The following is an 18167-nucleotide window of genomic DNA, read 5'->3' as shown; positions in this document are numbered from 1 at the left end:
ATATATTTGTTGATTACTATTTTTATATTTAATAAAGACTAATTTTATCTAATAAGTTTATATATTCTAATTATTTTTAGATATTTATACTTTAGATTATTATAATGTTTTTATATTAGCTTCTATAGAAGTTCCTTTAATATATAATATTATTATTAATATTTTAATAGTTTTTTTTATCCTAAATTAATTTATTTTTAGGCCATTTTATCTTTCTAATATGCTTTTTATACTTAATTAATAAAATTATCTTTTATTAATATATTAATTTATATTAAATATAATATTCTATTATTACTTTATTTTAATATTATTATTAAATATTTATATTTCTATTAGTATAGATTTAGCTGTCTGCTAAGTCTATTAATAATAATATTATCTTTTTCTAGCGTATAGTTAATTTAGAATTTATATTATACTAATAGTTTTATTTATTTAGTTTATTGTTAGTTTAGTTATTTTGTTATTATAAAGTATACTAAGTTTTTATAGCTTATAAATACTTTAATATCTTTTGCTCCTTCTATATATACTTTTTATTATTAGAATATATTAACTATTGCTATTAGTTCTTTATTATAGATATTATAGTTTTACTCTATATTTTTTATTTTATATAAATAGTATGCTATAAGGTGCTATTTATTATCTATTTTCTATTATAAGTATACTTTTATTATTATATTTAATACGTTAGTTTTGATTTAGATTGCTTTTCTTAATTAAAAAGTTTTTAATATTAGAGTCTTTATATATTCCTTCTTTAGTTAGTTAAATATTTATTATTATTCTTTAGTCTAGTTATATTCTATTTCTTTTCTTATTAGCTTTATTAAAAGTAATATAATTTATAAAAACTTTTATATAAATCTTTTATTAAAGTTAATTACTCTAAGGAATAATTATAATTCTTTAACTATTATTAGTTCTAACTAATCTAGCATTGCTTATATTTTTTCTAGATTTATTACTAAGCTTTTAGTACTTATAATATACCCTAAAAAAGTACTTTCTTTTTATAAAACTTGTACTTTTCTAATTCAAGCTTAAAGTTTACTTCTACTAAATATATAAGTATTTTCTTAATATCCTCTATATATTATTATATTGTTTTTAAGAATATTAATATGTTATCTAAGTATATTATAATATACTAATCTAATAGATTTTTTAGAACGTTGTTAACTAGCTCCTAGTATAATACTAATGCATTAGTTAGCTTAAAAAGTATAACTATATATTTATATAATCTATATTTTATTCTAAAAGCTATTTTCTATTTATAGCTTTTAGCTATTTATATTAGATTATATACTCTATATATATTAAGCTTTAAAAACTATTCTGCTCCTTATAATTAATCTTTAAGTTCATTTATATTAGGTAATAAGTACCGATTTTTTATTATAATATTATTAAATTTTTATAGTCTATATATAGTTATAGTTTACTATTCTTTTTTAAAATAAACAAAATTAAGTATTTAGCTAAAAAGGATAATAGCTTTATAAATCTTTTTATAAGGTTCTTTTTTAAGTATTTATCTAAAGTTTTAAGTTCTATTTCTAATAATTAGTATATAGATTTAAATATTAATTACTCATTATTAATTAACTTAATTTAATAATTTTAAAGTTAATATAATAGCAATGCTTCTTTTTTTATTTTTCTTTAAAAAAGTATATTTATTTTCTATATTCTAGTAGTATAAGAGTTTTATTAGTATTTTTTTTTCTAGCTTTATAATTAGTTAACCTTTTTTCTATATCTGCTAAAGTTAGTATGCTACTTAGTTGCTTATTTTTTAAGATTTAGGATATATAAGTACTTATAATATTTTATTAGATTTTCTTATCTAAGGTTATAATTGTAAACTGCTTAGGTTTCTAGGCTTTAATAATAAGCTTATCCTTGAACTTTAGTTCTTTAAATAGCTAGTTAATAACTAAGTTTTGCTTTTTTAACTAAGGCATCCCTAGTATAACGTTATAAATAGCTATTTTAAGTACATTAAATGTTATACTTTTATAATACTATTGAATAGCTATTTCTATTTATATAGTTTCTTTTATAATTAAGTTAGTTTTTATTATATTTCCTATAACTATTATAATTATATATAGTTTGCTTATTATTTGTATTTTAATTTATACTTTTTATACTTTCTATTCCAAGATATAGTTTCTCCCTACTTTTATATTTACTAGTGCAGTTATTAGTATATTGTTTAGCTATATATTTATTATAATATATAGGTTATATCCTCTAGTATCTTATACCTTGTTAAAATTATTAATTATTACTTTAAGTAGTATTCCCTATTATAATTTCTTATTTCAATATATTCTATATAATATGCTTTTATAATATTGCTATATAGGGTTTTATTACTATATTAAAAGCTAGTCTTCTTTTTATAGGATATATAGCAGGCATATTTTATTCTTTAATTCTTTTAATAGAAATTAGTAATATAAATTATATTATTTGTCTTTATATCCTAGAAAGAACTCGTTTTTATATTTGTTAACTAAATAAGATATATATTAGTTAATTATATAATTAGTCTAAGTAGTTCTTTTGCAAAGTTCCTAATAAATAATCTATTATATTGTTGTTTTAAGGATTCTATCTTCTAGTATATATATAGTATTATTTATTTAGTATTTAAGCTAGAAATTAATATATAGATATAGTACCTTCCTAAGAAGTTGTTTATCGCTATCTTTTAGTTCTATATTTCTATATTATCCTAGTTTATCGAAAAAGTTCTATAGCTTATTTCTGAAATAGTTTTATTTATAATTATACTATTTATATATTTATTGTTTTTATTTAAGTTGTTCTATTATTTTATTAAGATCTATATTAAGTAGTTTATATATTTCTTCTATATTTTATAGAATATTATTTATTATATTAATTTATTTTTACTTTTTATATTTAATTAGTATTTATTCTTAGGTATTATAAAGGATAATATGTCTAAATTCGTATTGCTTACTAAGCCTTTAGCTTCCTTATTATTAATTAATAATAGGTATAGTAATAGAAGTTTTTATAAAATATTTAACTATTTTTATACTTAGTTCTTTAACTAATAGTTGCGTATAATATATCCTATTTTATTATATTTATAATACTTCTTTTAGTTAGGCTTCTTATAATTACCTTTATTATTATATTATAATATTAATATATTTAACTTTATAGAGTTACTTTGTAGATTAGTACTTCTTAGCTATCTCGCCCTATAGTTACAATATCTTTAGTATTTTATTATATTGTTGCTATATCCTATAGTAACTTGTCCTATATATTATCCTTATTATTTGTTTCGCTTTATATATTATTAATATAATTTATTATTATTTTTAATTATTATTTTTATAAAATTATTAGTATTTTTAATTTCTTTACTATAGCGTATAAGCTTATCTTAGATATTGTCCTTTAGTTTTTACTTAAATATAGATATTTAAGTTTTATTATTCTATTCTATTATTGTTATATAGTACTAGAAAATAGTTATATAGTTAGCTACTTTTTTAGTTTGCTGTAATTATTATATTACTAATTTAATATACTATTCTTTATTAATAGGTCTAAATACTTATTAGATTCGTTTTTTAAATTTAGAATAGTTTTTAATCTATTTATAGGTTTCTATATTAATAGTTTTATTTATATATTTTCTAAAGTCCGAATTAATCTATAATAGTACTTTACTTTTTATATATATTACTATAAAAGCTACTTTAATCTTACCTTTAATATTAGATATTAATTTAAAATAAAGATCTAACTAAAATAACTAGTTATTAAGCTTATTTTTTTCCCTATAGAAAAGGTTAAGCTTTAAAGGTTTAATTCTATTCTTTTTAAAAGCAATTAGTCGATGTATTATATACTTTTACTAAGAGTATTGCCTATTTATAGTAGATCTAGTTATATTTATCCTAAAAGTATTTAATATATTGCAACCCTAATATTTAAACTAATAAATAATATTAGCTAATTTAACTATAAATTAGTAAATTAGTTCTCCTAAAATATAAATAGTAGTTAGAAGGTAAATAAAAGTAAAATAGCAAAATAGAATTAAGTTATAACTATCTTAGATTTTATAGTAAAAAATAAAACTTATATTAAATATAAAAAAATCTATTTAAAAAAAGGAATAAAAGGTTTTATATATATAACTTTATTTAACTTGCTTAATAGTGCTTAACCCTTAATTACTTTAAGCTTATTTAATCTAGAGGTTATTTAATACTCTTAGCGCTTAAATGTGCTTAAGTATTTTAGCTATCTTTTCCTCCTTTTAGTTATCTTTCTTAGTAACCTAGTATAGCTATAGTCTCTATACTATAGCGGTTACCTAGTTACGCTTATTATATAAGGTCGTAACACTTGTTTAGCTATTTCTAGATTTATATTATCTAGGATCTACTTATATAGTTAATAATTATATTTTTATTACTACTTTATAGATCTAAGTAAATAAAGGTAAAACTCGTTAAGCCAATAGTATAATATTATATTTCGCTAAATAATAATCTTTATTTTAATAAAATATTTATAAGGTACTTGCTTCTTTTTAAACTTAGTCTATAAATAATTAAAAACCATAATTAATAAAAAAAAGTAAATATATTAATTAAGATTAATAGAATATTTATATATTTTTTATAGTTGTATATAATAATATTATTATATTTTTTTAAATGTTTAAGCTTAGCTAGAAAAATTATAATTAGTTTGCACTAAATACTCCTAATTGCAATAAAAATCTAAATATTATAATATATACTATATTTATAGCTACAGCTTTTAGCCTTTTTATATTCCTTACTTTAATTAGTAATTATTATCTTAATATTTTATTTAATAGAATCTAAATTAAAAGCTTTTACATATTTATTATTATTAAAATTACTAGAATTATACTTAATAAAGTTGTTATTAGATTTTTTAACTTAATCTACCTACTGTATTTGCAACGCGATATTTAAATAGTTATTATAAATCTTTTATAAAATATTAAATATATTATATACTAATAGGATATTCTTAGCTTTGAATTTAAAACTAGTTTTTTTAGCTTGCTTAAAAGAATAAAATTAATATATTATAAAAAATAATAAATTAAAAGCTTAATAAAAAGCTTTTAGGTTATACTTTTTTATAAATAGAATTAGCTTTACTTTAGTTTCTAAACTAGATTTTGTTTTTATATTTAAATTAAGTTACTTTTTAAAACTATATAACTTCTTTAAATATATAAATATTATTAAATACTTAGTATTCTATACTTTTTTAACTTTATATTTTTATAGATTTATATTTTTTAGTCGCATTTAAGCTTTAACTATACTAAGCTATATACTAAATAATAATATATTTTTCTAAAAACTTTATACCTTAATTAGGCGGCTTAGATTAATAGTATTAAATATAGCTTTTATTGCTTTTATTCTTTTTTAAATATATAAATTATAAAAAGTTACGATTTCTTCTTTAGAATAATACGGCGTATAGAAAATAAAGTTTTTATTTTATAGAAATAGAAGTTAACTAGATAAAGCTATTAAAATAAATTAATAAAAAGCAAATAATTAGATTTAAAGCTCTAATTAACCTATAAAAGCTTTATTACTTATTAGACTATACTATTTATTTCAGGATTAATTTAGTTCTTTTTATATTTACTAAAAAAGTACTTTTAAGCTTAGAAAACTAGAACAAAAGCTAGATATAAAATATAAACTAGTTTAAAAGTAGCTTATAGCAGATTATAAAATAAAAAAATAAGGAGATAATTATAATAGTATATTATATAAATAAGGGTTTTATTTACTAGATAAATAGGTAGGAGATATAGTATAAATAAAAAAATAAATAAAAATAAATAAATAAAATAAAAAGCAAAGTAAACAGGGTAAAACAAAAAAGGGGGGCTAGGAGCTATATATACGCTAGCCTAAATAAATACTATTTACTTTAGTATTATTTTAAGCCGTAAAATTAATAAAATTCTAAGTATAAATAGTAATAAATTAATAGAACTTTATACTTTTTTTAATTAAAAGAGAATTCTATATATATATATACTTTTTGAATATAAATCCTATATCTTAAAGCTTGCTTTTAAAGGAGTATTTAGTCTCTATTATTTACTTAATTTAATACTTTATTTAATACTTTACTTTTACTTATTTTAGTTTTTTTCTTTTTCTATTTCTACTATTATATTTATACTTTTCTACTTTTTTTAAACTTAGAATTTCTTTAAATAATAGCGTAGGAATAGTTTTTATTAAACTTATTGTTATTATATTATTATTTCTTTATTATTTCTATTAATCTTTATTATTATATATAAAAAATATTAATTTTCTATTTCTAATTTTTTAAAATAAGTACTATAATATAAAATTTAAAGTTTTAGTAAGCTACTTGTTAGAAGCAAATAAATAAGGATTAATAAAAAAAAGAGGTAGCGGTAAAGAAAAAAAGTAAAATATAAATTAGTATTAAATTAAAGACCTTTATTAAGCTTATTAATATAGGATATATTAGGAAGACAACTAACCTACTAGCAGCTTATAAATAGAAAGCGAAAGCGGGAAATAAGTTTATTATATATATATTCTATTAATCTTATAGCTTTTATTATATTTTTCTTATTTTTTTTCTATTAATTTTATTATTGCAAAATTATTTAAAACTTTATTAATAAATTAAAATAACTAAAGCTTTATAGGATATTAGGCGCTATTAGAAGGAAATAAGCTTATTGCTTAGTAAAATACTATTTATTTACTTCGTTAAAAAAATTATTAAAAATTTTAATAATAACTTTAAATAGCGATTAAAAGCTATAAACGCTTTGTAAAAAGCTTATAAAGTAATTATAATTAATCTTTTTGAAAGTAAATTAGCTATATTTCTATTAATTTAAATAGTTTAACTAACTAAGTTCTATTAATCTATAATAACTAACTTATATACTATTTATATAAAATATATTATTATATAGTTAAAAAACATTTAGCTTACTTTTTTTATTATTTAGTATATTAGTTTATTATAATCCTAAAAGTAATATACTAATATTATATATAAACTATAGTATTAACTTACTTAAGCTTACCTATAATTTGTTAAAAGGTTAATTTAAATATAATATTGCTTTATTGCTAAAAAGTTAAGCTTTATTATATTAATAGAAAAAAAGAAAAGCTAAAGCTATAAGTATAAGTAAAAGTAAAAAGAAAAGTAAAAGTAAAAGCAAAACTATTAGCTTTAAGATAGCAAAAAAGACTATACTAAAACCTACTCCGCCCCCTCCTTCTAGTAGTAATAATAAAGATTCTACTGCTAAAGGTCCTCCTCTTAATAAAGAAGGTAGTCCTGCTAGGGGTCCTCCTCCTAGTAAAGAAGGTAGTCCTGCTAAGGGTCCTCCTCCTAGTAGAAAAGGTAGTCTAGGTAAAGAAAGTAGTCCTAATGTTAAAAGTCTTCCTACTAGTAGTAATAATAAGCTTAGTATTAAAAGTCCTCCTACTAGTAGTAATAATAGGCTTAGTATTAAGGGTCCTCCTATTAATAGTGAAAATAAACCTAGTGTTAGGGGTCCTTTTGCTAATAATAAAGATAAGCTTAGTGCTAGGGATCTTCCTACTAGTGAAAAAGGTGGCTTTAGCGCTAGGGGTCCTAGCGCTACTAATAATAATAACTTTATTTAGAAAAATAGCGCTATTAATAGTAATAACCCTATTTAAGAAGATAGCTTTATAAATAACACTACTTTTAAGGGTCCTATTACTATTAAAAATTTTTATATTGACTTTTTTTATGCTTAGCGTGCTAATTCTGCTACTAAGCTAATAATTTTAAAGAAGACTTAGTTAATTAGTAATTGTAAGTTAAAAAATAATTAAAATAGCGAAAATAAACATTATTATTAAAAGAATCATAATAAAAAGAAAAAAAGAAAGGCAATATAAATATAGGAGAGGGAAATAATATTATATATAATAATAATATAAATACGTTAGCGGATTCTAAATAATTAGGATATTATATTATAAGCTTATATTTTTATTTAAAATAATAATAATAAAGCTTCTATTTTAAGTATATTATAAAGATAAGTCTAGTAATAAGTAGAAATAAAATTTAATTCTTAAAAACTTTTAAAATATTGAATATAATTAAAATACTTTATATTATATAGATTAATAGAACTAAACTATAAATACTATTTCTAATTAATAGAAATATTAGCTTTTAGTATAACTAATTTTCGTTACTAGATTAATTTAGCTTATAAGCTAACTTAACCTAGCTAAGTTAGATTATATACTAAGTTAGGTTGGTTTAAGTTATTAGGTTAGGTTGTAGCCCTTATAACCCAACCTAATTTATACTAATCCTAAGCGTAAGAATTATCCTCAAAGAATTGCCTAAAAATTCTACTAGTATTAAGTAAAGTATAAAAAAGATAGTTACTTAAAGGTAAGGTAATACTAAAACTATAGATTTTAAAGTATATAACATTTATAGTTTTCTTAATAGTTTCTTATATATCTTTTTTTTTATCTAGTTTATAAGTTATTGCGCCTAAGTATTTTAAATATATAAATACTAATAGCTTTATTAGGTTATATAATATTTAGAAGATATTATAATATAGTTTTTTATATATTTCTATTGCGTTTAAATAGCGTCTCTATTACTATTATTATAAGTAGAAGTCTTAGGTTTTTTATACTAATAATAATTAAAATTATATTAAAGTCTTAGAATAATAGTTTAGAAGATTAATAAAATTCTAACTATAAATAGAAGTCTATTTAAGAATTAGACAAGAGTACGGATAAGTATATACGTTAAGCCTAATTAGGCTTAGCGCCTACTCTAAGCGAATGCCTACGCTAAGCTAGGCCTAGAGCTATTATATTTTCTAATAAGTTGCAATAATAGACCTTTAAAAATACAATCCAAGTCTAGTTCAATATAATACTAATCAACTTCCAATTCTTTTTACTTTAAAGACCTTCCCTATCTCCTGCGGATTTAACTCCAATTGGGCTCGGTCTATCCCTTTATCTAGTAAGGCTCTTATTTTAGGGGTACTACCTATTTTTTAAGAAATAGGAAAATGTAATAGCTAAATCTGATCTAAATTAATTAAAACTTTTAAAATAAATAAAATATACTTTAAAGAGTAAAATATAAAATTCTCATAATTTATTATTTATTATTAAATTAAATATTAATAATTTTTATTTTTTAATTTTTTAAAAACTAAAAAAAAAAATTTAAAATTTTAATAAAGTTATAAATAATTTGTTAACTATATTCAAACTTATTTTTTATACTATTATTATATTAAAGTTTAAGAAAAAAAAATTTATAAATAAAAAGTAAAAAATAAATATTTTATTTAACTTTATATTTTAAAAATAAGTTTTTAGAATATTTAAGATAATATTTAAGATACTTAATATATTCTTTTAAAGAAATTAATTTCTTTTTTTTTAAATATATTTAACTAATAATAAAAAGTTTTTCCTAAGAAAGCTTATTTATAATAAAGTTATTAATAAATTTAGAAAATAAAATAATTTAATTAATAAACTTATAATATAAAACTTATATATTAATATTTATATATTATATTTTAAGTATATAAGAAGTTTAGTAGAAGGGAATATAACTTATATAGTAATATTTATCTTTTAAAAAAAGCTTTAAATTTTAAAACTTTAAAATTTTAAATATTATTATTATTTCTTTAAAAATTATTAAAAATTTATAATTTTATATTCTTTTATACTTAAAGATTATATGTATTTAATTTTATAATAATTAATATATCTTTCGTTGAGTTATAGTAAGATTTTAGTAGGGGGTTAAGATTTCGGATTTAAGGGCTTTACCAGACGAAGGGATAAAGAACAGCACAAACGCTTTAATCTACCGTATGATCTTCTAATGCAATGGTATGACTTCTCGCGATTGGTCTGTCAGCCCGGTTGGCTGGTTTCAAAACATGATCTTGTGAAGACCGAATCTCGTCGGATGTCGCATGTTCAGAAGAGTCTGTTCATCAAGTCCAAGAAATGCAACTTTCACAGGGTTTGGGCTAGTGACATGAACAGCTTCCGCCGTGGGAACAGTGAACGACAAGAGCGTGAAGGCAGCTTTCTCCTCAACTCCGTAAGTGGTTCTTGGAATGCTGGGATCGGACAAGTCGAATCTCGTTTTTTGGAGCATCGATGCCAAGGATGCGAAAAAGTGCATTGTGCTGGATGGATTAAAGGTCTGCCATGTTACTCCTCAGTTTACGCGCTTTGACTTGACATTCCTTGATTATAATCTCATGCTATCCCAGCTTCTTCCGTGGATTTATACAATCTTTCAAACCTCAGATGTCCATTGTCTGCACTAATGGTGAAATCGATGGAAGTCGGTCTCGCCAGTGTGTTTCGAACCTGGCTCTTTGGCTGGAACATAGACCCTGCAAAATAACACAGGAAGGATCCAGTTTAGTTCTTGCGCACAATGGCAAACGGCTGCGGATTCTTTGATATGTGGCCGGTCGAATTGGTCAGATCTTCAATGTTTAAGGATCTCACATGCATCGAGCTCGAACCCCGAAACCTTCAAACTCCGAACTGAGCCGAGGCGAGACCAAAGCAGAAAACGTGCTCGATGTCAACTGATCGTTGGTTTGAGGTGCGGGATTTCGGCTTTTTGACTCGTCCAAATCGAGGAAATCGTTGGGTATGGCTCTGTATGGTGGTTCGCGACGCTTAGCAAGGGCGGAATAGGTGGTATCTCGCCGCGGCAAAGCCGGTCGCAATTCAGGCCGGGAGCACTTGTAGATGACTGCAGCAACGTTCTCATTGAACCTCTTGCTTTTGAGCTTGGCAGGACTCCAACGTCAGCAGAGGCCGTGTTCACACAGATTTAAACCAATCTCATGCCACTCTTCCTGGGACTCTGGTCCTTCCTCCTCCACAGTACCTTCAGATGACCCCGCCTCAAGAGCCTCCCAGCGTGCAAAAGACGTCGCCAGCCAAAGTCGACAAGGCGACACTCCTTGTGAGCGTACCATGATACTCACCCTCGTCTTCTGTTGCTTGCTAATGCATCATCGAAGGGTGTGCTGTGGGCTGGCGCAAGCTTATCACTAATCTTTGTCATCTTTCGCACATACGTGAAGTTGAAATTCTTTCGTACTTTGTTCATCGAAGACAGTCTGGTCATCGCAGCATGGGTCATGCTCCTTGCCTTCGTAATCTTGTGGCAGGTAGCTGCTTCTTCATTCTATGAGCAGAATGCGATCACTTCTGGGGTAGCGCAGCCTACGTCTGAAGTAATCACTACTGAGCATCCTGTATACCTCCGAACGAACTTTGTCTGCAGTATCTTATTCTTTTCCTGCATTTGGGCCATCAAGCTCTCTTTCTTATTCTTCTTTCGAAGACTCGGTATCCACATAAATCGGCTGCGTTACTGGTGGTGGTGTGTCTTCGCAATCGTTCTTGCGAGTTGGATCGTTTGTGTGGCGGATCATCATTATAGTTGCTCTCTGGGTTCGATTCAACATTATGAGAGTGAGTGCAATATGGGTGGCTACAGTTATTAAACTAATTGGAAGGGAAGGTCATTGCCTGACTGCATCATCAATAAAAGAACGTAACGTCACCTCTTACACTAATTATGCACTCGACATCTTTACAGATTGCTTGAGTAATTTTGGCGATCAAGACCGTTGCCCGGGAAGTTAATCAGTAATTAGTTGTATCAATCCCCATCATCTTGCTTTGGAACGTCAAGCTTCATCGAAACCAGCAACTTACCCTCATTGGTCTCTTTTCTCTGACGTCTCTCGTTATCGTGATCACGGTCGTTCGGGTAATCATAGTGACGATACATAAGCAAGCGCAAGACATCTCTTGGATCTTTCTGTGGGGTGGTCTGGAGATGGTAGCCAGCAAGTCCATCAATGTTTCCACCTTACCCGTCGCTCACTAATTTTATACCTATTAAATCAGCTACGATCGTATCTTGCTTCATATCCTTCCGGCAAGCTTTCATCTCGGGACGTAGAGCAGACCAAGAAAGGGGAGAAAATGAAGACAATGTGAAGAGAAGGCGATTCTTGTTTTTGAAAAACCAAAATGGCTCATCGCATGGATCAAGATGGCCTGTAAAGTGGTCAAGCCTCCGCAGTACAGAGTCCACTTTTACCTACAATAATAACAGTCCGACGCATGCAGTGTCCCTGGACAATGTTGACGTTGATCATCCATCTGCTGTGTCAAGTGTGAGCATTGAGCAAGATTATCGACATTGAAACGCCAATACGAAAGCAGAAATCTGGCGAAATGCACCAGGTGGCTGCGTGGCGCTAGTGCCACAGTGATCGATGGATTTGACCCATTTCGACTCTCGGGTAAGTCGTCAATATCTCATTTCAAAGGTCTTGCCTCTGGAGTCAATGAGCATACACTGACAGAAGCCAGGCATGAAAAGCAAAAACCAATTGCCAGACTAAAGAACCTTCCGCCAAGCCAGATACCCCTTGCGGGCTTTCGGTTCGCAACGCCACACCAGAATTTTCACACGCCAGAGGTTAGATTCACTGTCTGTCATCGAGGCATCGGCCGTCCCAACTACCGAATCGAGCAGCCATTTCAAGCCGAGGTCGCAGCTTCGAAGTTTGAAGGGCTGGAAGTCGATGAACCAAAGGAGGCAATCAGAATTGACTTCAGTATCGCCACGGTAACGATTAGGCAGTGTTCCCATTCAAGAAACGATATCATGTGCAGCTACATCTTGCCGCCCTAAGTCCAAGTGATTGCTGTTGAGTGTTGACCACCTATGTTTGGCCTAGCTGATGTTTGCCACCGTGTTCTACTTAAAAGCGTTCGATTGCCCACTCGTCTTCTTTCCTTCTTCATCTCACTTCGACCCTTCATTGTCATCACCATCATCACTTCCCATGAGTACGCGCAAAGTCATATCAAATCATCTCCACATCGAAGAACAGGCCCTCATCTCCCGTGGATCTATTCAGATACGCGTAAGGTGTCGAATTACTGCAACTATCGGGACCCACTGTGGGTACCTCTAACTGAGAGTCACATGAAAGCGCCACCGACCTTTCGAAGTGTCAACAACGCGCCCCGCAGCATTCTCCCTCTGTCTATAAATTCTCTCTTCCCATTCCTTTCTTCTTTCTTTCTTCATCCTCCTCACATCGACTTTCAAACATTTCAATCTCATCTCACTTTGATCAAACATCACCCACCCGATCATCTCTTCATTATGCCTTCTCATCGACCAGCTGCTGGCATCCTTGCCGCTTGCTGCAGACCACACCTCTCAACATCGTCGTCGCAAATGACTCCAAAGAGTCTCATACGGAGGAGGCAAATAATTCCGAGGTAGGTTTGAATTCGTCGTTTGCAGCAACTCTCCTCGACTGTGTCAAACCGGTGTGTCCAGCATGTGGCTGCATGTGATTGACGTCGGTTCAACTCCGATCAAGCCGACCGCAGTGGGAAACTGGGGCAGTGAAGCATCCAATTTGGTTCAATGAGCTACCTATGCAGTCCAGCCAGGCTGACGTCCCTACGGGTTTTTTATCTAGGTACCGCAACCACCTTACCACGGCCGTCAGCATCCTGAGCAGTCTCACGCGATGGACAAAATCAATCAAGGTAGGTTCGAATTCGTCTTGTGCAGTATTCTCCTCTACGACTGGTCAAGCGGGTGCGTCCAGCATGTGGCTGCATGTGATGACATCGGTTCGACTCCGATCAAGCCGACCGTAGGGGAACTGGGAGAGTGAAGTTTCCCTTTTAAGGGCCTTCGGGGGTAACAAACTACCTATGCAGTCCAGCCAGGCTGACGTCCCTACGGTTTCTATTTAGGTACCATTTTTTGCGGCTGCCGCGGCATTCTCCCTACACATTGGCTATTGGCTACGAATCAACATGATCAGGTAGGTTCCAGACTCGTTTTCCTACTGTTCTCTTGCGACTAGTGAAACCTGGGGCCCAGTATGGCTGGCTACATGTCTGTGGGGCGGTTCGATGCCGATTTGCTGACAGCGGTGAGAATTTGGAGGGTGAAGTTCCCTTTTCGAAGGGCTATTGGCATAATGAACTACCTATGCAGTCCAGCCAGGCTGACAGTCCTACGGGCTTTTGATCTAGGCAGCATCGCCCATATCGCTGCCGCCATCGCAGTCGAAGTTGTCCCCGAGCGGAGTCCACTGATTCAAAAGGCCTTATCGCGACGTCTCTCGTTGTACTATGTCACAAGTACCACCGTGTCAGCTCAAGAACGTTCTCCCCCAAGTACTGCCACCGTCAACACATACTGATTCTCTAGGTACTATGGTGATGGCCGCTAGCTTTCTATCTTCACTGATGGTCTGGTATCACAGCTGCGCTTCTTTTCACGCAAAGTATGCCTTTTATAGGCACTCCGTTCTGTCCCTGAAATGACACTGGCTCAGTCCAGGCGACCATCAAACAGCCTGTCCCTGGTACCCTTATGTTACGGACACTGGTCAATCCGATCGGATGAGGCGCCACGAATCAACTTGCAAGATGTCGCCTCAACGATCACAAAGCCTGTTGACGCTACACGGGCAATTCTAACAATCTGAGACTGCTTACTAACTTTTCAGCTCACGACAAAGTTTCAGACTTTGCCTATGTGTCGGGTGTGTATCTTGCAAATGCTTTGTCATCTTGGATATGCTTTCATTGCGTCTAGACTATTCAGTTTTTTCACGTCCTCAAAAGCAACATCTCTAATACTTCATCTGATATTCTAGTTCATTCGTGCATAATCGAGGACTACAGCTCATGTCTCTTTAGAGTCTTCGTTTTCTAAGAAAGAGTATTTGAAACTTTGTTGCTTTGCCTTGCAATGTTTTCCTATCTCTCTTTTATAATGGCTGATTGAGTAAGTATCAAGAATGGCGCGTTGTGAATGATATCGCTTTGAGGAAAAAGCCTCTTCATTCTAGGATCTTTTTTATTAAAGCTACTTTCTAGACATTTTCGCGTTGCGAGAAGGGCGTACGTTAAAGACTCTTGTTTTTTGGGTCATCTTAGTCCTCTCTTGAGAAGAATGCTTCTTACTGAAATGGATTGTTGTCTTGGTGTCAATATTTGCAAAGTAGTTGCACTTTAGAGCAGAAAAAGTATAAGTGTTACTATTTGCTGTTTAGCTAGAAAAACAATTCCAAGGTTCCGAAATACTTGCTATCCTCATTCCAGAACATCTCTACTCTCTATGAAATGAAGCGCTGCTTGGCATTGGTCGCAAACGCTCTCTTGTTTGTTAGGATGCAATTCCTTCTTTCAAGTTGTCTCTGTGAATTGTTGGCTCAAGAAAAGGATCCTTAGTGAATATATTATTTCGTATATTTGCTTGTCTTCGTTCTTTCAACCCAAGGCATAGTTCATAATTTTTCTGTCCTTCGGCTTAGCGTTTCTAATTTTTAGATGGAAAACGAATCTTCACGCTATCAATTGATTTTCTACATGCTTTTTTAAATTACGTGTATAATCCTTAAATGGGAAAAGACTTTCAATAATTCAAGATCTTAGATAGCTGCCCTTGCGACTTTCTACACATTGTCTGTTCAATAGGAGAAGACCGAAGAGACTCCAGATGACGCCTCTAGTAAACAAACTCAGGAGTTGTAGGCCAAAAGTCATAGCCGAGAGAAGGTGAAATCCTTTTCAACAGTCTTGAAGCGTCATAATAGCATCACTTGTAATGGAGTTACGCCTCAAGTTTCGCTATGATCTCTCGTTCATAAGGCTCTAGATTAGCCAATCTTGAAGCACTAAGCTTTCACAACAGATCGCGTCATATGGTATATCATGAGTAAGTAGCTCGAACCAAAGTCTTTGTTGAGCTAGGCTGACCATATAACTCGCAGAGAGATGCCGCAACACTTTGTAAACGCGTCATCATGATCTCTAGAATTTGTCTAGACACACAAGGAAACTCTATCTAGCTGAAAGACTAAGTCCAAATGTATGAGGGGAAAATGGATTGAGAAGGCTGTCTAAAGCGATCAGGTAGGAGAACTTCTCAAGATCGGTTATCATCGATTCACTGATCAAGTTTGATAGGTTTGGTGATGTCTTGTGTAGAAGGGCCAAGCTGGTTCAGTGGCTCTTCGAGTCATTCGCGACAGGATGTGCAATTCTCAAGATCATGCCGGTAATGAGATGTAACCAGTCTCTATTACGTGGATCTACTACAATTACTATCAAACTCCTGTGGAGATCAACGAACCCGCAGATTTGGCTTTAGAGCGCCTTCGAGATGAAACGCCGTAAGAGCAGGAACTCTTTCCACACTTTCTTCGCTAGCGACATACATCTCTCATCGAAATGTCATTGAGTATTGACGCGAATGCAACGTTCCAAACTCTAACAAAGCCCATTTCGATGACGTCGCGTTCCCAAAGCCGTACCAATGCTCTTAGGGCTTCCCCTTACTTCATGCGACAGAGCAGGCGGTATCGAGAATGTTTGCTAACAAAGTTTAGTTGAGGGTTCTTTCAGCTGAGCAATAGTTGTTGCGTTCATCTTGATGATTCAGCATCTTTGCTTGCTGGAGAAAGGGGCTTCGCTATGTGGAGTGGCGAAATCAGTACGTTTAAAAAACCAATTGGTCCAGACGACTTCCCAAGGTATTGGAAGGGTATTTGCGTCGTTAGAGTGAGCACCCGGCGTAATCGTCAACCGTGTTCTAATAGGTGATGATGCATCGTTGAATTGTATGCCAGGAGCAAAGCAATATGGTAGTATAATTCAAACAGATGTCTCGCAAGGCATCATCAGCGACATCCATGCAGTAGACAAGGGGTTGTGGGGGCTTTGATCAATTTTCCTTCACTTCTTCGCAGATAGTAGAAGGAAGACTTTCCTGCAAGATGATGTTAAAAGTTGGTGGTGAAGATAATCCAATTGTATTTGCCGGTCGCCGATGAGGTTGATTTGACATATTGCAATGACGGTGATCGGGACTGATACATCGTAACACTTCACAACCCAATAAGGCCCGAGAAGTGGAGGCTTTGCTTCAACTGATCACTAGCACTGCGGGAGAATGTTTTCTATTTCAGTCAGCTCTATGCCAGAGAAATCGTAAAGAACTTCAACTGGCGATGTGGGCATGCTTATGGATGCACTTTGGCTCTGGCTCAGTTTGATATGATGTATGTACCATTCTCAACGAGGCTAGTGGCTATTATTGCATTAGTTACTTTTCGCCACTTGTGTTTTTTTCTTCTTCTTCTCTTTTATTTTTTGGGGAAGAAATATGAAAGAATTAGATCCATGTAAGACTGTAACGAGGTTAATGGTCGGCTGCTTTTCTCTCGAGATAAATGGGAAGAAGATGCAAAGTAAAATCAACCCCACGATGAAGCTAGTGCCGACCAGAGGGCGCAGGAGAATCTCAATGTACAGGCTTCGCGCCATCACGGTCGGCAGATGATAAGAGTGAGGAGTGGCAGAATCGTTGTAGCATAGCGGATAAGCTCTTTCATTAAAATTCATATGCATGCGTTGTGGTTGCGCGGTTAGTTCTGCGAAAGAAAGTCGACGATCGAGACCAAATGCGTTGTGCGAGCAGAGAACATAAGGCGCGAGACCTGACTTGAGAGAGATTCTTGAGAACTTCTTTGGAATCTGAAGTCGAAGCAGCGGGGAGACCTTTCTTATACCTCTGGGGAGTGGGGTCTATGCCCTGTACTTTGGTGGCTCAAAGCATAACGTTTTTCACACACTTGCGGGCGTTGGACATCGAGAAGGCTGTGGTAGTGGCTGGCGATCGTTGGAAAGGTGGAATTCAATTGAAATGCATCAGTCTCTGGATTAGTCGTAAAATTTTCTGCTTTTGAATAGAACCTAAAGATGAATCTATGCTTGTGATTAAGGAGCGTCATGGCCCACTTTTTGGGTGACTGAAAGCATGTTGGCCAGCAGTATTCAGGTCTTGCGAGTATCGCATTATGTGAAGCTGTCGGGATTGAATACAAGCTCAGTTGTAATGGGCAGAAGCTTCCAGGTTGTCAATATCGGTAGATCATGCTGCCGAGG

Source organism: Bacidia gigantensis, assembly GCF_019456465.1.
Source record: "Bacidia gigantensis strain McMullin 20006 chromosome Unknown contig_74, whole genome shotgun sequence".
Taxonomy (NCBI): Eukaryota; Fungi; Ascomycota; class Lecanoromycetes; order Lecanorales; family Ramalinaceae; genus Bacidia; species Bacidia gigantensis.
The sequence above is the reverse complement of the archived record's forward strand: the minus strand, read 5'-3'. Positions refer to the sequence as shown.